The sequence below is a fragment of the Arachis stenosperma genome, chromosome 3, assembly GCF_014773155.1.
Source record: "Arachis stenosperma cultivar V10309 chromosome 3, arast.V10309.gnm1.PFL2, whole genome shotgun sequence".
NCBI classification, from domain to species: domain Eukaryota; kingdom Viridiplantae; phylum Streptophyta; class Magnoliopsida; order Fabales; family Fabaceae; genus Arachis; species Arachis stenosperma.
In genome coordinates, this window is record NC_080379.1 from 139,568,002 (window position 1) to 139,592,329 (window position 24,328).

The following is a 24,328-nucleotide window of genomic DNA, read 5'->3' on the forward strand; positions in this document are numbered from 1 at the left end:
AAGCTTAGAGTGGAAGTCCAAACCTTCAGACAGAAGGAAGGAGAATCCCTCTATGAAGCATGGGAAAGATACAAACAATTGATCAGAAAGTGTCCCTCTGACATGCTTTCTGAATGGAGCATCATAGGTATTTTCTATGATGGTCTGTCTGAACTGTCCAAGATGTCATTGGATAGCTCTGCTGGAGGATCTCTTCATCTGAAGAAGACGCCTACAGAAGCTCAAGAACTAATTGAAATGGTTGCAAATAACCAATTCATGTACACTTCTGAAAGGAATCCTGTAAACAATGGGACGAATCAGAAGAAAGGAGTTCTTGAGATTGACACTCTGAATGCCATACTGGCTCAGAACAAAATATTGACTCAGCAAGTCAATTTGATTTCTCAAAGTCTGTCTGGAATGCAAGCTGCACCAGGCAGTACTAAGGATGCTTCATCTGAAGAAGAAGCTTATGATCATGAGAACCCTTCAATGGAAGAGGTGAATTACATGGGAGAACCCTATGGAAACACCTATAATTCTTCATGGAGAAATCATCCAAATCTCTCATGGAAGGATCAACAGAGGCCTCAACAAGGTTTCAACAACAATAATGGTGGAAGAAATAGGTTTAGCAATGGCAAGCCTTTTCCATCATCTTCTCAGCAACAGACAAAGAATTCTAAGCAGAACCACTCTGACTTAGCAACCATGGTCTCTGATCTAATCAAAACCACTCAAAGTTTCATGACTGAAACAAGGTCCTCCATTAGGAATTTGGAGGCACAAGTGGGACAGCTGAGCAAGAGAGTTACTGAACTTCCTCCTAGTACTCTTCCAAGCAATACAGAAGAGAATCCAAAAGGAGAATGCAAGGCCATTAACATGATCCACATGGCCGAACTAGGAGAGGAGGAATAGGCAGTGAACGCCACTGAGGAAGACCTCAATGGACGTCCACTGGCCTCCAATGAGTTCCCTAATGAGGAACCATGGGAATCTGAGGCTCACACTGAGACCATAGAGATTCCATTGGATTTACTTCTGCCATTCATGAGCTCTGATGAGTATTCTTCCTTTGAAGAGGATGAGTATGTCACTGAAGAGCAAGTTGCTAAATACCTTGGAGCAATCATGAAGCTAAATGACAAGTTATTTGGTAATAAGACTTGGGAGAACGAACCTCCTTTGCTCACCAAAGAACTGGATGAATTGTCTAGGCAGAAATTACCTCAAAAGAGACAAGATCCTAGGAAGTTTTCAATACCTTGTACTATAGGCACCATGACCTTTAAGAAGGCTCTGTGTGACCTAGGGTCAAGCATAAACCTCATGCCTCTCTCTGTAATGGAGAAGCTAGGGATCTTTAAGGTGCAAGCTGCAAGAATCTTACTAGAGATGGCAGACAATTCAAGAAAACAAGCTTATGGACTTGTAGAAGATGTTCTGGTAAAGATTGAAGACCATTACATCCCTACTGATTTGATAGTCATAGAGACTAGGAAGTGCATGGATGAATCCATCATCCTTTGCAGACCCTTCCTAGCCACAGCAAAGGCTGTGATTGATGTGGACAGAGGAGAATTGATCATTCAGGTGAATGAAGAATCCTTTGTGTTTAAGGCTCAAGGATATCCCTCTATCACCATGGAGAGGAAGCATGAAGAGCTTCTCTCAAAACAGAATCAAACAGAGCCCCCACAATCAAACTCTAAGTTTGGTGTTGGGAGGCCACAACCAAATTCTAAGTTTGGTGTTGGAAGGTTCCAACATTGCTCTAAGTATCTGTGAGGCTCCATGAGAGCCCACTGTCAAGCTACTCACAATAAAGAAGCACTTGTTGGGAGGCAACCCAATGTTATATTTATCTATTTCCCTTTGTTATTTTATGTTTTCTGTAGGTTGATGATCATGGAAAGTCACAAAATCAATTGAAAAAGTAAAAACAGAATGAAAAACAGAAAGAAAAATAGCACACCCTGGAGGAAGATCTTGCTGGCGTTTAAACGCCAGTAAGGGCAGCAAATGGGCGTTTAACGCCCAGTCTGGCACTATTCTGGGCGTTTAACGCCAGAAAGGGACACCAGACTGGCGTTAAACGCCAGGAAAGGGCAAGAAGCTGGCGTTAAACGCCAGAAATGGGCACCAGCCCGGCGTTTAACGCCAGAATTGGCATAAAGAGCATTTTTGCTCGCCACTTGGTGCAGGGATGAATTTTCCTTGACACCTCAGGATCTGTGGACCCCACAGGATCCCCACCTACCCCACCACCCTCTCTCTTCTTCTTCACCCATTCACCAATCACCTCAACCACTCTTCCCCAAAAACCCCTCACCTATCAAATCCCATCTTTCTCTTCACCACTCACATCCATCCTTCATAAAACCCCACCTACCTCACCATTCAAATTCAAACCACTTTCCCTCCCAAACCCACCCTTACATGGCCGAACCACAAAACCATCTCCATCTACTCTATTTCTTCTTCTTCTACTCTCTTTTTCTTCTTTTGCTCGAGGACGAGCAAAACTTCTAAGTTTGGCGTGTGATGAGCGGATAATTTGTACGCTTTTTGGCATTATTTTTAGTATGTTTTTAGTATGATCTAGTTAGTTTTTAGTATATTTTTATTAGTTTTTAGTTAAACTTTACTTTTCTGGACTTTACTATGAGTTTGTGTGTTTTTCTGTGATTTCAGGTATTTTCTGGCTGAAATTGAGGGATCTGAGCAAAAATCTGATCCAGAGACTCAAAAGGACTGCAGATGCTGTTGGATTCTGACCTCCCTGCACTCGAAGTGGATTTTCTGGAGCTACAGAAGCCCAATTGGCGCGCTCTCAACGGCGTTGGAAAGTAGACATCCTGGGCTTTCCAGCAATATATGATAGTCCATACTTTGCCCAAGATTTGATGGCCCAAACCGGCGTTCAAAGTCACCTCAAGAAATCCTAGCGTTAAACGCTGGAACTGGCACCAAAATGGGAGTTAAACGCCCAAACTGGCATAAAAGCTGGCGTTTAACTCCAAGAAGAGTCTCTGCACGAAAATGCTTCATTGCTCAGTCCAAGCACACACCAAGTGGGCCCGGAAGTGGATTTTTATGTCATTTACTCATTTCTGTAAACCTTAGGCCACTAGTTCTCTATAAGTAGGACCTTTTTCTATTGTATTAGGGGACTTTGGTAGCTATCTTCATTTTTATGCTATCTTAGATCACTGGGAGGCTGGCCTCACGGCCATGCCTAGACCTCATACTTATGTATTTTCAACGGTGGAGTTTCTACACACCATAGATTAAGGTGTGGAGCTCTGCTGTACCTCGAGTATTAATGCAATTACTATTGTTCTTCTATTCAATTCCGCTTATTCTTGTTCTAAGATATCACTTGTTCTTCAACTTGATGAATGTGATGATCCGTGACACTCATCATCATTCTCACTCATGAACAAGGTGACTGATAACCACTTTTGTTCTACAAGCAACCAAGGCTCTAGTGAATATCTCTTGGATTCCTGATTGCACGATGCATGGTTGATTGCCTGACAACCGAGTGCTCGCCTGACAAACGAGCCAACCATTCCGTGAGATCAGAGTCTTCGTGGTATAGGCGAGAACTGATGGCGGCATTCAAGAGAATCCGGAAGGTCTAACCTTGTCTGTGGTATTCTGAGTAGGATTCAATGATTGAATGACTGTGACGTGCTTCAAACTCCTGAAGGCGGGGCGTTAGTGACAGACGCAAAAGAATCACTGGATTCTATTCCGGCCTGATTGAGAACCGACAGATGGATAGCCGTGCCGTGACATGGTGCGTTGAACATTTCCAATGAGAGGATGGGAGGTAGCCATTGACAACGGTGAAACCCTACACAAGCTTGCCATGGAAAGGAGTAAGAAGGATTGGATGAAGACAGTAGGAAAGCAGAGAGACGGAAGGGAAGGCATCTTCATACGCTTATCTGAAGTTCCTACCAATGAATTACATAAGTACCTCTATCTTTATCTTTATGCTTTATTCGTATATCACTATACCCATTTGAGTCTGCCTGACTAAGATTTACAAGGTGACCATAGCTTGCTTCATACCAACAATCTCCGTGGGATCGACCCTTACTCACGTAAGGTATTACTTGGACGACCCAGTGCACTTGCTGGTTAGTTGTGCGAAGTTGTGTAATGCCATGGAATTGAGCTACCAAGTTCTTGGAGTTCATGACCGGGGATTATAAGAGTTGTGAAAAGTATTGTTCACAATTTCGCGCACCAAGTTTTTGGCGCCGTTGCCGGGGATTGTTCATGTTTTGAGCAAGCTTTTGGTAACAATGCCGGGATTGTTCAGTTTGGACAACTGAAGGTTCATCTTGTTGCTTAGATTAGGTATTTTTTTTCGAAATTCTTGAAGATGAATTCTAGAGTTTCATGATGATTTGTTGAAGTCTGGCTGGCTGAGAAGCCATGTCTAATCTTATTGGACCTAGGTTTCAACTTATCATCACAAGAGCTTGTTGATTTTTATCAATCTTGCTTTTGGAGCAATGATCTGCTAAGGCTTGGCTGGCCTCTGGCCATGTCTAGTGTTTTGGACCGAAGCTTTCTTTGAAAGCTTGGCTGGCTGTGAAGCCATGTCTAATTCCTGGACCGGAGTCTTAGACTAGCATTGCACTGATTCCTGGAATTCTCATTAAGAATTTTGATATCTTTTTCCACTTAATTTTCGAAAAACACAAAAAAAAAATTATAAAAACCAAAAATATTTTATGTTTCTTGTATGAGACACTAGTCTCATCTTAAGTTTGGTGTCAATTGCATGCATTGTTATGTGTCTTAGTGATCTTCAAGATGTTCTTGATGATTTACTTGCTCTAATCTTTGAATTCTATTGACTTGAAGTATTTTGTGTGTCTCATATGCATTCTCATATTGTTAGTGTCAGTGGTATACAAACTGCTAAGTTTGGTGTCTTGCATGCATTGTTATTTGATTTTAGTTGCATTTTGATTATTCTTTATCATTAAAAATCCAAAAATATTTTTAATTTGTGTCTTTTCAAGTCAATAATACAGAGAATTGAAGATTCAGAACATACAGCAGAGGAATTGCACAGAAAAAGCTGGGCGTTCAAAACGCCCAGTGAAGAAGGACAGACTAGCGTTTAAACGCCAGCCAGGGTACCTGGTTGGGCGTTTAACGCCCAAAAGGGTATGGTTTTGGGCGTTAAACGCCAGAATGTGCACCATTCTGGGCGTTTAACGCCAGGATGGCACAAGGGGGAGAATTTTGTTTTCAAATCAAATTTTTTTTTAAGTTTTCAAAGTTTTTCAAAATCAAATCTTTTTCAAATCATATCTTTTCAATCAAATGTTTTCAAAATCAATTCCCTTCCTTTTTCAAAGATACTTACTATCAATTAATGATTTGATTCAACATTTCAAGCATGTTGCCTTTTCTGTTGAGAAAGGTTTAATGTTTGAATCATATCTTTTCTTGATAACCAAGTTAATAATTCTTTTTCTAAAATCAAATCTTTTTAAAATTATTTTCAAATCATATCTTTTCAATCACATATTTTTTAAAATCAATCATATCTTCTTAACTTCATCTTTTTCAAAATAGTTTTCAATCAAATCTTTTTGATTTCTAATTTCAAAATCTTTTTCAAAAATCATCTTATTTCTTTCCCACTCTCATTTTCGAAAATTAAGTAATGTTTTTCAAAAATATTTTCAAAATCTCTCACTTAATTTTCGAAAATTACTTCCCTTCTCCTCACATCCTTCTATTTATGGACTAACACTATCCCTTAATGCAAAATTCGAACTCCATCTCCTTTGATAATTTCGAATTTTCTACTTCTGTCTTCTACTCTTCTTTTCCTCTGACACTTCAAGGAATCTCTATACTGTGACATAGAGGATTCCACATTTTCTTGTTCCCTTCTCTTTCTTATGAGCAGGAGCAAAGACAAAAGCATTCTTGTTGAGCCTGATCCTGAACCTGAAAGGACCTTGAAGAGAAAGCTAAGAGAAGCCAAAGCACAACTCTCTTTAGAGGACCTGACCGAATTCTTCAAAGAAGAAGAACACATGGCAGCCGAAAACAACAACAATGCAAACAATGCAAGGAAGGTGCTGGGTGACTTTACTGCACCTACTCCCGACTTCTATGGGAGAAGCATCTCTATCCCTGCCATTGGAGCAAACAACTTTGAGCTTAAGCCTCAATTAGTTTCTCTAATGCAACAGAATTGCAAGTTCCATGGACTTCCAATGGAAGATCCTCATCAGTTTTTAGCTGAATTCTTGCAAATCTGTGACACAGTCAAGACTAATGGGGTTGACCCTGAGGTCTACAGACTGATGCTATTCCCTTTTGCTGTAAGAGACAGAGCTAGAATATGGTTGGACTCACAACCTAAAAGCCTGGACTCTTGGGAAAAGCTAGTCAATGCCTTCTTGGCAAAGTTCTTTCCACCTCAAAAATGGAGTAAGCTTAGAGTGGAAGTCCAAACCTTCAGACAGAAGGATGGAGAATCCCTCTATGAAGCTTGGGAAAGATACAAACAATTAATCAGAAAATGTCCCTCAGACATGCTTTCTGAATGGAGCATCATAGGTATTTTCTATGATGGTCTCTCTGAACTATCCAAGATGTCTTTGGATAGCTCTGCTGGAGGATCTCTTCATCTGAAGAAGATGCCTACAGAGGCTCAGGAACTAATTGAGATGGTTGCAAATAACCAATTCATGTACACTTCTGAAAGGAATCCTGTGAACAATGGGACAAGTAAGAAGAAAGGAGTTCTTGAGATTGATGCTCTGAATGCCATACTGGCTCAGAATAAGATATTGACTCAACAAGTCAATTTGATTTCTCAAAGTCTGTCTGGAATGAAAAATGCACCTGGCAGTACTAAGGATGCTTCACCTGAGGAAGAAGCTTATGATCCTGAGAACCCTTCAATGGAAGAGGTGAATTACCTAGGAGAACCCTATGGAAACACCTATAATTCTTCATGGAGAAATCACCCAAATTTCTCATGGAAGAATCAAGAGAGACCTCAACAAGGTTTCAATAACAATAATGGTGGAAGAAACAGGTTTAGCAATGGCAAGCCTTTTCCATCATCTTCTCAGCAACAGACAGAGAGTTCTAAGCAGAATACCTCTGACTTAGCAACCATGGTCTCTGATCTAATCAAAACCACTCAAAGTTTCATGACTGAAACAAGGTCCTCCATCAGAAATTTGGAAGGACAAGTGGGTCAGCTGAGCAAGAAAGTTACTGAACTCCCTCCTAGTACTCTCCCAAGCAACACAGAAGACAATCCAAAAGGAGAGTGCAAAGCCATCAACATGGCCAAATTCTGGGAGGAAGAAGAGGCAGTGAACGCCACTGAGGAGGGCCTCACTGGACGTCCACTGGCTTCCATTGAGTTCCCTAATGAGGAACCATGGGAATCTGAGGCTCAAAATGAGACCATAGAGATTCCATTGGAGTTACTTCTGCCATTCATGAGCTCTGATGAGTATTCTTCCTCTGAAGAGGATGAGTATGTCACTGAAGAGCAAGTTGCTAAATACCTTGGAGCAATCATGAAGCTAAATGACAAGTTATTTGGAAATGAGACTTGGGAGAATGAATCTCCTTTGCTCACCAAAGAACTAGATGACTTGTCTAGGCAGAGACTGCCTCAAAAGAGGCAGGATCCTGGGAAGTTTTCAATACCTTGTGCCATAGGCACCTTGACCTTCAAGAAGGCCTTGTGTGACTTAGGGTCAAGTGTAAACCTCATGCCTCTCTCTGTAATGGAGAAGCTAGGGATCTTTGAGGTGCTAGCTGCAAGAATCTCATTAGAGATGGCAGACAACTCAAGAAAACAAGCCTATGGACTTGTAGAAAATGTTCTGGTTAAAGTTGAAGACCATTACATCCCTACTGATTTCATAGTCCTAGAGACTGGGAAGTGCATGGATGAATCCATCATCCTTGGCAGACCCTTCCTAGCCACAGCAAAGGCTATGATTGATGTTGATAGAGGTGAACTGATTATTCAAGTGAATGAAAAATCCTTGGTGTTTAAGGCTCAAGGATATCCCTCTGTCACCATGGAAAAGAAGCATGAAGAGCTTCTCTCAAAGCAAAGCCAAACAGAGCCCCCACAGTCAAACTCTAAGTTTGGTGTTGGGAGGCCACAACCAAACTCTAAGTTTGGTGTTGAACCCCCACATTCAAACTCTAAGTTTTGTGTTGGGAGGTTCCAACATGGCTCTGAGTATCTGTGAGGCTCCATGAGAGTCCTCTGTCAAGCTAATGACGTTAAAGAAGCGCTTGTTGGGAGGCAACCCAATGCTTTATAATTAACTATTTTCTTTTGTTATTTTATGTCTTTTGTAGGTTGATGATCATGAGAAGTCAAAAAAATCAATGAATAAAGCAAAAACAGAATGAAAAACAGGAAGAAAAACAGCACACCCTGGAGGACGCACTTACTGGCGTTTAAACGCCAGTAAGGTTAGCTGTTGGGCGTTTAACGCCCAGTCTGGCACCATTCTGGGCGTTTAACGCCAGAAAGGGGCACTAGACTGGCGTTAAACGCCAGAAAAGGGCTAGAACTCGGCGTTAAACGCCAGGAATGGGCACCAGCCCGGCGTTTAACGCCAGAAATGGCACAAAACGTGATTTTGCTTGCCATTTGGTGCAGGGATGACTTTTCCTTGACACCACAGGATCTGTGGACCCCACAGGATCCCCACCTACCCTACCACTCTCTCTCCTCTTCACCAATCACCTCAACACCTCTTCCCCAAAAACCCCTCACCTATCAAATCCCTTCTTTCTCTTCACCACTCACACCCATCCTTCATAAAACCCCACCTACCCCACCATTCAAATTCAAACCACTTTCCCACCCAAACCCACCCTCAAATGGCCGAACATCCCTCTCCCTCTCTCCTATATAAACCCTCCTTCAATCCTTCATTTTCACACACCTTACACACCATCTCTCTCCCCTTTGGCCGAATACAAAGCCATTCCCTTTCTCCTCATTTCTTCTTCTTCTACTCTCTTCTTTCTTCTTTTGCTCGAGGACGAGCAAACATTTTAAGTTTGGTGTGGTAAAAGCATTGTTTTTTGTTTTTCCATAACCATTTATGGCATCCAAGGCCGGAGAAACCTCTAGAAAGAGGAAAGGGAAGGCAAAAGCTTCCACCTTCGAGTCATGGAAGATGGAGAGATTCATCTCAAGGGTGCATCAAGACCACTTCTATGAAGTTGTGGCCTTGAAGAAGGTGATCCCCGAGGTCCCGTTTTCACTCAAAAAGGGTGAATATCCGGAGATCCGGCATGAGATCCGAAGAAGAGGTTGGGAAGTGCTTACCAACCCCATTCAACAAGTCGGAATCTTGATGGTTCAAGAGTTCTATGCCAATGCATGGATCACCAAGAACCATGATCAAAGTATGAACCTGAATCCAAAGAATTATCTTACTATGGTTCGGGGGAATTACTTGGATTTTAGTCCGGAAAGTGTAAGGTTGGCATTCAATTTGCCCATGATGCAAGGAGATGAACATCCTTACACTAGAAGGGTCAACTTTGATCAAAGGTTGGACCAAGTCCTCACAGTCATATGTGAAGAGGGCGCACAATGGAAGAGAGATTCAAGAGGCAAGCCGGTTCAATTGAGAAGGCATGACCTCAAACCCGTGGCTAGAGGATGGTTGGAGTTCATTCAACGCTCAATCATTCCCACTAGCAACCGGTCCGAAGTTACTCTAGACCGGGCCATCATGATTAATAGCATCATGATTAGAGAAGAAGTGGAAGTTCATGAGGTCATAGCTCAAGAACTCTACAAGGTGGCGGACAAGTCTTCCACCTTGGCAAGGCTAGCCTTTCCTCATCTCATTTGTCACCTCTGTTATTCAGTTAGAGTTGACATAGAAGGAGACACCCCCATTGATGAGGACAAGCCCATCACCAAGAAAAGGATGGAGCAAACAAGAGACCCCTCTCATCATGAGATCCCTGAGATACCTCAAGGGATGCACTTTCCTCCACAAGACTATTGGGAGCAAGTAAACACCTCCCTAGGAGAATTGAGTTCCAACATGGGACAACTAAGGGTGGAGCACCAAGAACATTCCATCCTCCTCCATGAAATTAGAGAAGATCAAAGAATCATGAGAGAGGAGCAACAAAGACAAGGAAGAGACATTGAGGAGCTCAAGCACTCCATAAGACCTTCAAGAGGAAGAACAAGCCGCCATCACTAAGGTGGACCCGTTCTTTAATCTCCTTGTTCTTTATTTTCTTGTTTTTCGAAAATTTATGCTTTATGTTTATCTATGTTTGTGTCTTATGATCATTAGTGTCTAGTGTCTATGCCTTAAAGTTATGAATTTCCTATGAATCCATCACCTTTCTTAAATAAAAAAATGTTCTTAATTGAAAAAGATAAGAATTGCATGAATTCTAAATTTTATAACAGTTTAATTATATTGATGTGGTGGCAATACTTTTGTTCTCTGAATGTATGCATGAACAGTGCATATGTCTTTTGAAATTGTGGTTCATGGATGTTGGCTCTTGAAAGAATGATGAAAAAGGAGACATGTTACTGAGGATCTGAAAAATCATAAAAATGATTCTTGAAGCAAGAAAAAGCAGTGAATACAAAAAACAAAAAAAAAGAGAGGAAGCAAGCGAAAAAAAAAACCAAAAAAAAAGAAGAAAAAAAGAAAAAGAAAAAGAAAGAAATAAAGTTGTGATCCAAGGCAAAAAGAGTGTGCTTAAGAACCCTGGACACCTCTAATTGGGGACTTTAGCAAAGCTGAGTCACAATCTGAAAAGGTTCACCCAATTATGTGTCTGTGGCATGTATGTATCCGGTGGTAATACTGGAAGACAGAGTGCTTTGGGCCACGGCCAAGACTCAATAAGTAGCTGTGTTCAAGAATCATCATACTTAACTAGGAGAATCAATAACACTATCTGGATTCTGAGTTCCTAAAGAAGCCAATCATTCTGAATTCCAAAGGATAGAGTGAGATGCCAAAACTATTCAGAGGCAAAAAGCTAAAAGCCCCGCTCATCTAATTAATACTGATCTTCATAGATGTTTTTGGAGTTCATTGCATATTCTCTTCTTTTTATCTTATTTGATCTTCAGTTGCTTGGGGACAAGCAACAATTTAAGTTTGGTGTTGTGATGAACGGATAATTTGTACGCTTTTTGGCATTGTTTTTAGTATGTTTTTAGTATGATCTAGTTAGTTTTTAGTATATTTTTATTAGTTTTTAGTTAAAATTCACTTTTCTGGACTTTACTATGAGTTTGTGTGTTTTTCTGTGATTTCAGGTATTTTCTGGCTGAAATTGAGGGATCTGAGCAAAAATCTGATCCAGAGACTCAAAAGGACTGCAGATGCTGTTGGATTCTGACCTCCCTGCACTCGAAGTGGATTTTCTAGAGCTACAGAAGCCCAATTGGCGCGCTCTCAACGGCGTTGGAAATTAAACATCCTGGGCTTTCCAGCAATATATGATAGTCCATACTTTGCCCAAGATTTGATGGCCCAAACCGGCGTTCAAAGTCACCTCAAGAAATCCCAGCGTTAAACGCTGGAACTGGCACCAAAATGGGAGTTAAACGCCCAAACTGGCATAAAAGCTGGCGTTTAACTCCAAGAAGAGTCTCTGCACGAAAATGCTTCATTGCTCAGCCCAAGCACACACCAAGTGGGCCCGAAAGTGGATTTTTATGTCATTTACTCATTTCTGTAAACCTTAGGCCACTAGTTCTCTATAAGTAGGACCTTTTTCTATTGTATTAGGGGACTTTGGTAGCTATCTTCATTTTTATGCTATCTTAGATCACTGGGAGGCTGGCCTCACGGCCATGCCTAGACCTCATACTTATGTATTTTCAACGGTGGAGTTTCTACACACCATAGATTAAGGTGTGGAGCTCTGCTGTACCTCGAGTATTAATGCAATTACTATTGTTCTTCTATTCAATTCCGCTTGTTCTTGTTCTAAGATATCACTTGTTCTTCAACTTGATGAATGTGATGATCCGTGACACTCATCATCATTCTCACTCATGAACAAGGTGACTGACAACCACTTTTGTTCTACAAGAAACCAAGGCTCTAGTGAATATCTCTTGGATTCCTGACTGCACGATGCATGGTTGATCGCCTGACAACCGAGTGCTCGCCTGACAAACGAGCCAACCATTCCGTGAGATCAGAGTCTTCGTGGTATAGGCGAGAACTGATGGCGGCATTCAAGAGAATCCGGAAGGTCTAACCTTGTCTGTGGTATTCTGAGTAGGATTCAATGATTGAATGACTGTGACGTGCTTCAAACTCCTGAAGGCGGGGCGTTAGTGACAGACGCAAAAGAATCACTGGATTCTATTCCGGCCTGATTGAGAACCGACAGATGGATAGCCGTGCCGTGACAGGGTGCGTTGAACATTTCCAATGAGAGGATGGGAGGTAGCCATTGACAACGGTGAAACCCTACACAAGCTTGCCATGGAAAGGAGTAAGAAGGATTGGATGAAGACAGTAGGAAAGCAGAGAGACGGAAGGGAAGGCATCTTCATACGCTTATCTGAAGTTCCTACCAATGAATTACATAAGTACCTCTATCTTTATCTTTATGCTTTATTCGTATATCACTATACCCATTTGAGTATGCCTGACTAAGATTTACAAGGTGACCATAGCTTGCTTCATACCAACAATCTCCGTGGGATCGACCCTTACTCACGTAAGGTATTACTTGGACGACCCAGTGCACTTGCTGGTTAGTTGTGCGAAGTTGTGTAATGCCATGGAATTGAGCTACCAAGTTCTTGGAGTTCATGACCGGGGATTATAAGAGTTGTGAAAAGTATTGTTCACAATTTCGCGCACCAGTGTGGTAAAAGCATTGCTTTTTATTTTTCCATAACCATTTATGGCACCTAAGGCCGGAGAAACCTCTAGAAAGAGGAAAGGGAAGGCAAAAGCCTCCTCCTCCGAGTCATGGGAGATGGAGAGATTCATCTCAAGGGTGCATCAAGACCACTTCTATGAAGTTGTGGCCATGAAGAAGGTGATCCCCGAGGTCCCTTTCAAACTCAAAAAGAGTGAATATCCAGAGATCCGACATGAGATTCGAAGAAGAGGTTGGGAAGTTCTTACCAACCCCATTCAACAAGTCAGAATCTTAATGGTTCAAGAGTTCTATGCCAATGAATGGATCACCAAGAGCCATGATCAAAGTGTGAACCCGAACCCAAAGAATTGGCTTACAATGGTTCGGGGGAAATGCTTAGATTTTAGTTTGAAAAATGTAAAGTTGGCATTCAACTTGCCCATGATACAAGGAGATGAACACCCTTACACTAGAAGGGTCAACTTTGATCAAAGGTTAGACCAAGTCCTCATAGACATTTGTGAAGAGGGCGCTCAATGGAAGAGAGATTCAAGAAGGAAGCCGGTTCAACTAAGAAGGCATGACCTCAAGCCCGTGGCTAGGGGATGGTTGGAGTTTATCCAACGCTCAATCATTCCCACTAGCAACCGGTCCAAAGTTACTATAGACTGGGCCATCATGATTCATAGCATCATGATTGGAGAAGAAGTAGAAGTTCATGAGGTTATAGCCCAAGAACTTTATAAGGTGGCAGACAAGTCCTCTACCTTGGCAAGGTTAGCCTTTCCTCATCTCATTTGTCATCTCTGTTATTCAGTTGGAATTGACATAGAGGGAGACATCCCCATTGATGAGGACAAGCCCATCACTAAGAAAAGGATGGAGCAAACAAGAGATCCCACTCATCATGAAATCCCTGAGATACCTCAAGGGATGCACTTTCCTCCACAAAACTATTGGGAGCAAATCAACACCTCCCTAGGATAATTGAGTTCCAACATGGGACAACTAAGGGTGGAGCACCAAGAACATTCCATCCTCCTCCATGAAATTAGAGAAGATCAAAAAATCATGAGAGAGGAGCAACAAAGACAAGGAAGAGACATTGAGGAGCTCAAACACTCCATAAGATCTTCAAGAGGAAGAACAATCCGCCATCACTAAGGTGGATCCGTTCTTTAATTTCCTTGTTCTTTATTTTCCTGTTTTTCGAATTTTCATGCTTATGTTTATCTATGTTTGTGTCTTATGATCATTAGTGTCTTAGTGTCTATGCCTTAAAGTTATGAATGTCCTATGAATCCATCACCTTTCTTAAATAAAAATGTTCTTAAATTGAAAAAGAGAAGAATTGCATGAATTCTGAATTTTATAACAGATTAATTATTTTAATGTGGTGGCAATACTTTTGTTTTCTGAATGTATGCTTAAACAGTGCATATGTCTTTTGAATTTGTTGTTCATGAATGTTGGCTCTTGAAAGAATGATGAAAAAGGAGACATGTTACTGAGGATCAGAAAAATCATAAAAAAATGATTCTTGAAGCAAGAAAAAGCAGTGAATACAAAAAAAAGGGGAGAAAAACGAAAAAAAAGGAGAGAAAAAAAGAAAAAGAAAAAGAAAAAAATAAAGTTGTGATCCAAGGCAAAAAGAGTGTGCTTAAGAACCCTGGACACCTCTAATTGGGGACTCTAGCAAAGCTGAGTCACAATTTGAAAATGTTTACCCAATTATGTGTCTGTGGCATGTATGTATCCGGTGGTAATACTGGAAGACAGAGTGCTTTGGGCCATGGCCAAGACTCATAAAGTAGTTGTGTTCAAGAATCATCATGCTTAACTAAGAGAATCAATAACACTATCTGGACTCTGAGTTCCTATAGAAGCCAATCATTCTGAATTTCAAAGGATAGAGTGAGATGCCAAAACTATTCAGAGGCAAAAAGCTAAAAGCCCTGCTCATCTAATTAATACTGATCTTCATAGATGTTTTTGGGATTCATTGTATATTCTCTTCTTTTTATCTTATTTGATTTTCAGTTGCTTGGGGACAAGCAACAATTTAAGTTTGGTGTTGTGATGAGCGGATAATTTATACGCTTTTTGGCATTGTTTTTAGTATGTTTTTAGTTTGTTTTAGTTAGTTTTTATTATATTTTTATTAGTTTTTAGTTAAAATTCACTTTTCTGGACTTTACTATGAGTTTGTGTGTTTTTCTGTGATTTCAGGTATTTTCTGGCTGAAATTGAGGGACCTGAGCAAAAATCTGATTCAGAGGCTGAAAAGGACTACAGATGCTGTTGGATTCTGACCTCCCTGCACTCGAAGTGAATTTTCTAGAGCTACAGAAGCCCAATTGGTGCGCTCTCAATTGCGTTGGAAAGTAGACATCCTGGGCTTTCCAGCAACGTATAATAGTTTATACTTTGTCTGAGATTTGATGGCCCAAACAGACGTTCCAAGTCAGCTCAAGAATTCTGGCGTTTAACGCCGGAACTGGCACAAGAATGGGAGTTAAACGCCCAAACTGGCACAAAAGCTGGCGGTTAACTCCAAGAAAAGTCTCTACACATGAAAGCTTCAATGCTCAGCCCAAGCACACACCAAGTGGGCCCGGAAGTGGATTTTTATGTCATTTACTCATTTCTGTAAACCCTAGGCTACTAGTTCTCTACAAATAGGACCTTTTACTATTGTATTTTCATCTTGGTAGATATCTTTGAGTAGTTTTATGCTATCTTAGATCATGGGGCTGGCCTCACGGCCATGCCTAGACCTTGTTCTTATGTATTTTCAACGGTGGAGTTTCTACACACCATAGATTAAGGTGTGGAGCTCTGCTGTACCTCGAGTATTAATGCAATTACTATTGTTCTTCTATTCAATTCAGCTTATTCTTGTTCCAAGATATTCATTCGCACCCAAGAACATGATGAATGTGATGATTATGTGACGCTCATCATCATTCTCACTTATGAACGCGTGCCTGACAACCACTCCCGTTCTACAAGCAAACAAAGGCTTGAATGTTTATCTCTTGGATTCCTTAATCGAAATCTTCGTGGTATAAGCTAGAACTGATGGCGGCATTCAAGAGAATCCGAAAGGTCTAAACCTTGTCTGTGGTATTCTGAGTAGGATTCAAGGATTGAATGACTGTGACGAGCTTCAAACTCCTGAAGGCTGGGCGTTAGTGACAGACGCAAAAGAATCACTGGATTCTATTCCAACCTGATTGAGAACCGACAGATGATTAGCCGTGCTGTGACAGAGCGCGTTGAACATTTTCACTGAGAGGACGGGACTATAGCCACTGACAACGGTGATGCCCAACATACAGCTTGCCATGGAAAGGAGTAAGAAGGATTGGATGAAGACAATAGGAAAGCAGAGAGACGGAAGGGACAAAGCATCTCCATACGCTTATCTGAAATTCTCACCAATGAATTACATAAGTATCTCTATCCTTGTTTTATGTTTTATTCATAAATCATTCATGACCATTTGAATCTGCCTGACTAAGATTTACAAGGTGACCATAGCTTGCTTCATACCAACAATCTCCGTGGGATCGACCCTTACTCGCGTAAGGTTTATTACTTGGATGACCCAGTGCACTTGCTGGTTAGTTGTGCGAAGTTATGATAAAGAGTTGAGATTGCAATTGAGCGTACCATGTTGATGGCGCCATTGATGATCACAATTCCGCGCACCAGTTCTCTTTTTAGCTCACAAAAATGATGTGTTCTATGCCTTTTTCTTCTTTTTGTAAAAAGATTCAAAATGAAAAGGATTTGAAAATTGTCCATATAAAAAGTGGTCATAGAAAGAAATTTGAAAATCAAGATTTTGAAATTTTTTGTGATGAATTTGGAATTTCTCACAATTTTTCATGTCCTAGAACATCTCAATAAAATGGGATTGTTGAAAGAAGTAATAGAAGTCTTCAAGAAATGACTAAGGCAATACTTTGTGAGAATGAAGTTCCAAAAATACCATGCACATATATCATATGGCTAATCAGCTGTTGGTTCTCAATCGTGTAGGAATAGGATTTACTATCCTTTTGCGTCTGTCACCACGCCCTACAGTCGCGAGTTTGAAGCTCGTCACAATCATCCCTTCCTAGATCCTACTCGGAATACCACAGACAAGGTTTAGACTTTCCAGATCTCAGGAATGCTGCCAATGGATTCTAGCCTATACCACGAAGACTCTAATATCAGATTCAGATGCCCCATTATCAGAGGGGAGTCGATGTGAATCGTTGATTAGAAATCCAAGAGATATACATTCAAGCTTGTCTTCATGTAGAACGGAAGTGGTTGTCAATCACGCGTTCATAAGTGAGAATGGTGATGAGTGTCATATAATCATCACATTCATCAAGTTCTTGTGTACGAATGGATATCTTAGAATAAGAATAAGCATGAATTGAATAGAAAACAGTAGTACTTTGCATTAATACTCGAGGAACAGCAGAGCTCCACACCTTAATCTATGGTGTGTAGAAACTCCACCATTGAAAATACATAAGTGATGAAGGTCCAGGCATGGCCGAATGGCCAGCCCCCAAAATGTGATCAAGAGATCAAAAGATGATCAAAAGATCCCTAGCACAATAGTAAAAAGTTCTATTTATACTAAACTAGTTACTAGGGTTTACAAAAATAAGTAAATGATGCAGAAATCCACTTCCGGCCCACTTGGTGTGTGCTTGGGCTGAGCATTGAAGCTTTCACGTGTAGAGGTCTTCCTTGGAGTTAAACGCCAGTTTGTAACTTATTTCTGGCGTTTGACTCTAGCTTGCAACTTGTTTCTGGCGTTTAACGCCAGAATATGGCAGAAAGATGGCGTTGAACGCCAGTTTGCATCATCTAAACTCGAGCAAAGTATGAACTATCATATATTGCTGGAAAGCCCTGATGTCTACTTTCCAACGCAATTGAGAGCGCGCCATTTGGATTTCTGTAGCTCCAAAAATTCCATTTCGAGTGCAGGAAGGTCAGAATTCAACAACATCAGCAATTCTTTTTCAGCCTCTGAATCAGATTTTTGCTCAGGTCCCTCAATTTTAGCCAGAAAATACCTGAAATCACAGAAAAATACACAAACTCATAGTAAAGTCCAAAAATATAAATTTTGCTTAAAAAGTAATAAAAATATACTAGAAAGTGAATAAAACATACTAAAAACTATATAAAAACAATGCCAAAAAGCGTATAAATTATCCGCTCATCACTTGTTAGTTTCTCAATAAGCTTTTGAAAAAAAACTGCCTGTCACGCGTACGTTTGGTCGACACGTACGCGTGACACCCCTGATTTTGATCGCACCAGGATCGTGCGTGGATTGCTCCATCGCACGGTCCAAACAAAAAGTTGCGCGCGAATGGTGCGGATACTGTGCGTCTAGCACAATTTCGTCCCATCACCCTCTATTTTCCCATTCCACGCTTACGCGTGACCCACGCGTACACGTGAGCACCCCTGTCTCACACACTTCTTTTCTTCTCTTCTCTCCATTTCTTTTCTTCTTCTCTATTCTCTTCTTTTCTTTTCCCCTCCAACCATCATCTACCACCACCATTTACCATCTACTACCATATTCTCTTTTAGTTAGTTAGTTAGTTTAATTTTTTTGTTTAATTTTTTGTTTTGGCGCAAAGTGTTGGATTATTAATCTTGTTTGCTGTTTATTGCTACTGGTCACTGATAGAATGCTATTTTAGCATCATAGTCTTTAATATTCATTGTTGGAATTCTTCGTTGAGGTTATATTTTATTGCTTGGTATCGAATTTTTCATGCTTAACATTTGTGAATACCAAGTACTTATCACATTACCTTCAAAGCTTTCTAAATCTTTTGAATTGCATGATTTTGCCACCATGTGATTTGAATTCTTTACTTTTACTAGGCAATTTTTGATGTTGGATGATGTGTATTTATCTTAATGTATTGTGTTTCTTGATCATATGCATTCATATGTTATGCTTATGCCTTAATGACATATTGATCATTAATTGTTTAACTATGTGCTCTACACATACGTGAAACTAGTCATTTTGGCATAATACTTCATTTGTGAAATTGGATTGTAAGCTCACCTAGGGACATCTTTTGGAAATTCTCAAGCTATATAGACCATGCTTGCTATGTGATTGAATTTAACTTCTATCTCTCTTTTCCTAAGATGCATAGCAACCATATGTACCACTTCATGTCAATTAGGTGATGCAAACAAACTTTAATGTGTGTCATTGTTTGATGTGTGAGCTCTATATTTCATTTGGTTCATTAAGTTTCCTTGCACATTGATGAGTGATGAGCGGATAATTTGTACGCTTTTTGGCATTGTTTTTAGTATGTTTTTGGTAGTTTTAGTTGAGTTTTTATTATATTTTTATTAGTTTTTAGTTAAAATTCACTTTTCTAGACTTTACTATGGGTTTGTGTGTTTTTCTGTGATTTCAGGTATTTTCTGGCTGAAATTGAGGGATCTGAGCAAAAATCTGATCCAGAGACTCAAAAGGACTGCAGATGCTGTTGGATTCTGACCTACCTGCACTCAAAGTGGATTTTCTGGAGCTACAGAAGCCCAATTGGCGCGCTCTCAACGGCGTTGGAAAGTAGACATCCTGGGCTTTCCAGCAATATATGATAGTCCATACTTTGCCCAAGATTGGATGGCCCAAACCGGCGTTCAAAGTCACCTCAAGAAATTCCAGCGTTAAACGCCGGAACTGGCACCTAATTGGGAGTTAAACGCCCAAACTGGCATAAAAGCTGGCGTTTAACTCCAAGAAGAGTCTCTACACGAAAATGCTTCATTGCTCAGCCCAAGCACACACCAAGTGGGCCCGGAAGTGGATTTTTATGTCATTTACTCATCTCTGTACACCCTAGGCTACTAGTTTTCTATAAGTAGGACCTTTTACTATTGTATTTTTAATCTTTGGACATCTAGTTCTTAGATCATTGGGAGGCTGGCCATTCGGCCATGCCTAGACCTTGTTCTTATGTATTTTCAACGGTGGAGTTTCTACACACCATAGATTAAGGTGTGGAGCTCTGCTGTACCTCGAGTATTAATGCAATTACTATTGTTCTTCCATTCAATTCCGCTTGTTCTTTTACCAAGATATCACTTGTTCTTCAACATGATGAAGGTGATGATTGACGCCCATCACCATTCTCACCCATGAACAAGGTGACTGACAACCATTCTTGTTCTACAAGCATCTGAGGCTTAGTGAATATCTCTTGGATTCCTGATTGCACGATGCATGGTTGATCGCCTGACAACCGAGTGCTCGCCTGACAAACGAGCCAACCATTCCGTGAGATCAGAGTCTTCGTGGTATAGGCAAGAACTGATGGCGGCATTCAAGAGAATCCGGAAGGTCTAACCTTGTCTGTGGTATTCTGAGTAGGATTCAATGATTGAATGACTGTGACGTGCTTCAAACCTGTAACCTACTGGGCGTTAGTGACAGACGCAAAAGAGTGATTCTATTCCGGTAGGGGAGGGAACCAAACCGGTGATTGGCAGTACTGTGACAGAGTGCGTGCATTAGCTTTCACTGCGCGGATGGGAGGTAGCTGCTGACAACAGTGAAACCCTACATGAGCTTGCCATGGAAAGGAGTAAGAAGGATTGGATGAAGGCAGTAGGAAAGCAGAGAGACGGAAGGGAAGGCATCTTCATACGCTTGTCTGAAGCTCTTACACCAATGATATACATAAGTATCACTATCCTTATCTCTTATGTTATTTTCGTTTATCACCATACCCATTTGAGTCTGCCTGACTGAGATTTACAAGGTGACCATAGCTTGCTTCATACCAACAATCTTCGTGGGATCGACCCTTACTCACGTAAGGTATTACTTGGACGACCCAGTGCACTTGCTGGTTAGTTGTGCGAAGTTGTAGTGATCACAATTTCGTGCACCAAGTTTTTGGCGCCGTTGCCGGGGATTGTTCTTGTGTATGGACAACTGACGGTTCATCTTGTTGCTTAGATTAGGTATTATTTTTTTCATAGTTCTTAAGAATGAATTCTAGTGTTTCAAGGTGATGTTCTTATCATCACCAAGGCTGATTGATTCTCATCAATTTAGCTCTTGAATGCAATGTCCTGCTGAAGCTTGGCCGGCCATGTCTAATCCTTTAGACTAAAGCTTTAGACTAACATTGCATGATTCCTGGAATTCTCATTAAGAATTTTGATACCTTTATTTTCCTTTTCACTTAATTTTCGAAAAAGCACAAAAAAATTACAAAATCATAAAATCCAAAAATATGTCTTGTTTGAGTCTAGAGTCTCATCTTAAGCTTAGTGTCAACTGCATGTTTCTGTTCTTATTGCATTCATGCATGTGTCTTCATTGATCTTCAAGTTGTTCTTGATGATTTCCTTGTTTTGATCTTTGAATTTTATTGACTTGAGTGTTTTGTTGTTTCTCATATGCATTTTCATTTTGTTAGTGTCAATAGTATACAAACTGCTAAGTTTGGTGTCTTGCATGCATTGTTATTTAGTTGCATTTTGATTGTTCCTCATTATTAAAAATCCAAAAATATTTTTAATTTGTGTCTTTTCAAGTCAATAATACAGAGAATTGAAGATTCAGAACATACTGCAGAGGAATCACACAGAAAAAGCTGGGCATTCAAAAATGCCCAGTGAAGAAGACAGACTGGCGTTTAACGCCAGCCAGGGTGCCTGGCTGGGCGTTTAACGCCCAAAAGGGTAGTAATTTGGGCGTTAAACGCCAGAATGTGCACATTCTGGGCGTTTAACGCCAGGATGGCAAAGGGGGAAGATTTTGTTTTCAAAATCAATTTTTTTTTTCAAGTTTTCAAAGTTTTTCAAAATCAAATCTTTTTCAAATCATATCTTTTCAATCAAATGTTTTCAAAATCAATTTCTTTCCTTTTTCAAAGATACTTACTAACAATTAATGATTTGATTGAACATTTTTTGCCTTTTCTGTTAAGGAAGGTTTTATCTTTGAATCACATCTTTTCTTGTTAGGCAAGTCATTAATTTTTAAAATCATATCTTTTCAAAATTGTTTTCAAATCATATCTTTTAAAATTGTTTTCAAATCATATCTTTTCAATTACATCTTTTTAAAACCAATCATATCTTCTTAATCACATCTTTTTCAAAATAATTTTCAATCAAATCTTTTTGAGTTCTAATTTCAAAATCTTTTTCAAAAATCATTTTATTTCTTTCCCACTTTCATTTTCGAAAATTAAGTAATGTTTTTCAAAAATATTTTCAAAATCTTTCACTTAATTTTCGAAAATTACTTCCCTTCTTCTCACATCCTTCTATTTTTGGACTAACACTATCCCTTAATGCAAAATTCGAACTCCATCCTCTTTGATAAGTTCGAATTTTCTACCTCTGTCCTCCATTTTTCTTCCTCTGACACCTCAAGGAATCTCTATACTGTGACATAGAGGATTCCATATTCTCTTGTTTTCTTCTCTTTCTTATGAGCAGGAGCAGAGACAAAGGCATTCTTGTTGAAGCTGACCCTGAACCTGAAAGGACCTTGAAGAAAAAGCTAAGAGAAGCTAAAGCACAACTCTCTTTAAAGGACCTGACCGAATTCTTCAAAAAGAACACATGGCAGCCGAAAACAACAACAATGCCAACAATGCAAGGAAGGTGCTGGGTGACTTTACTGCACCTACTCCTGATTTCTATGGGAGAAGCATCTCTATCCCTGCCATTGGAGCAAACAACTTTGAGCTTAAGCCTCAATTAGTTTCTCTAATGTAACAGAATTGCAAGTTCCATGGACTTCCAATGGAAGATCCTCATCAGTTCTTAACTGAATTCTTGCAAATCTGTGACACAGTCAAGACTAATGGGGTTAACCCTGAGGCCTATAGACTGATGCTATTCCCTTTTGCTGTAAGAGACAGAGCTAGAATATGGTTGGATTCTCAACCTAAAGAAAGCCTGGACTCTTGGGAAAAGCTAGTCAATGCCTTCTTGGCAAAGTTCTTTCCACCACAAAGATGGAGTAAGCTTAGAGTGGAAGTCCAAACCTTCAGACAGAAGGATGGAGAATCCCTTTATGAAGCTTGGGAAAGATACAAACAATTGATCAGAAAATGTCCCTCAGACATGCTTTCTGAATGGAGCATCATAGGTATTTTCTATGATGGTCTCTCTGAACTATCCAAGATGTCTTTGGATAGCTCTGCTGGAGGATCTCTTCATCTGAAGAAGACGCCTATAGAAGCTCAAGAGCTAATTGAAATGGTTGCAAATAACCAATTCATGTACACTTCTGAAAGGAATCCTGTGAACAATGGGACTAGTCAGAAGAAAGGAGTTCTTGAGATTGATGTTCTGAATGCCATTCTGGCTCAGAATCAAGAGAGACCTCAACAAGGTTTCAATAACAATAATGGTGGAAGAAACAGGTTTAGCAATGGCAAGCCTTTTCCATCATCTTCTCAGCAACAGACAGAGAATTCTAAGCAGAACCCATCTGACTTAGCAACCATGGTCTCTGATCTAATCAAAACCACTCAAAGTTTCATGACTGAAACAAGGTCCTCCATTAGAAATTTGGAAGGACAAGTGGGTCAGCTGAGCAAGAAAGTTACTGAAATCCCTCCAAGTACTCTTCCAAGCAATACAGAAGAAAATCCAAAAGGAGAGTGCAAGGCCATCAACATGGCCGAATTTGGAGAGGAAAGAGAAGAAGTGAACGCCAGTGAGGAACACCTCAATGGGCGTGCACTGACCTCCAATGAGTTCCCCAATGAGGAACCATGGGAATCTGAGGCTCAAAATGAGATCATAGAGATTCCATTGGACTTACTTCTGCCTTTCATGAGCTCTGATGAGTATTCTTCCTCTGAAGAGGATGAGTATGTCACTGAAGAGCAAGTTGCTAAATACTTTGGAGCAATCATGAAGTTAAATGACAAGTTATTTGGAAATGAGACTTGGGAAGATGAACCTCCCTTGCTCACCAAAGAACTGGATGACTTGTCTAGGCAGAAATTACCTCAAAAGAGACAAGATCCTGGGAAGTGCATGGATGAATCCATCATCCTTGGCAGACCCTTCCTAGCCACAGCAAAGGCTGTGATTGATGTTGATGGAGGTGAACTGATCATTCAAGTGAATGAAGAATCCTATGTGTTTAAGGCTCAAGGACATCCCTCTATCACCATAGAGATGAAGCATGAAGAGCTTCTCTCAAAACAGAGCCAAGCAGAGCCCCCACAGTCAAACTCTAAGTTTGGTGTTGGGAGGCCACAACCAAACTCTAAGTTTGGTGTTGAACCCCCACATTCAAACTCTAAGTTTGGTGTTGGGAGGTTCCAACACGGTTCTGAGTATTTCTGAGGCTCCATGGGAGTCCTCT

At 40.4% G+C, this 24,328-nt stretch overlaps 3 non-coding genes across 3 annotated transcripts; all 3 read right to left on the minus strand.

Moving 5' to 3' along the window:
• On the minus strand, positions 1–108 carry LOC130971935 (small nucleolar RNA R71). Its single transcript, XR_009083137.1, has one exon. It is a non-coding gene; the product is annotated as a small nucleolar RNA R71 (small nucleolar RNA).
• A 6,359-nt stretch (positions 109–6,467) lies between these two features.
• On the minus strand, positions 6,468–6,575 carry LOC130971348 (small nucleolar RNA R71). The gene has a single exon (XR_009082571.1). It is a non-coding gene; the product is annotated as a small nucleolar RNA R71 (small nucleolar RNA).
• A 16,393-nt stretch (positions 6,576–22,968) lies between these two features.
• LOC130971629 (small nucleolar RNA R71) lies at positions 22,969–23,076 on the minus strand. The gene has a single exon (XR_009082841.1). It is a non-coding gene; the product is annotated as a small nucleolar RNA R71 (small nucleolar RNA).
• Positions 23,077–24,328: the final 1,252 nt, after the last annotated feature.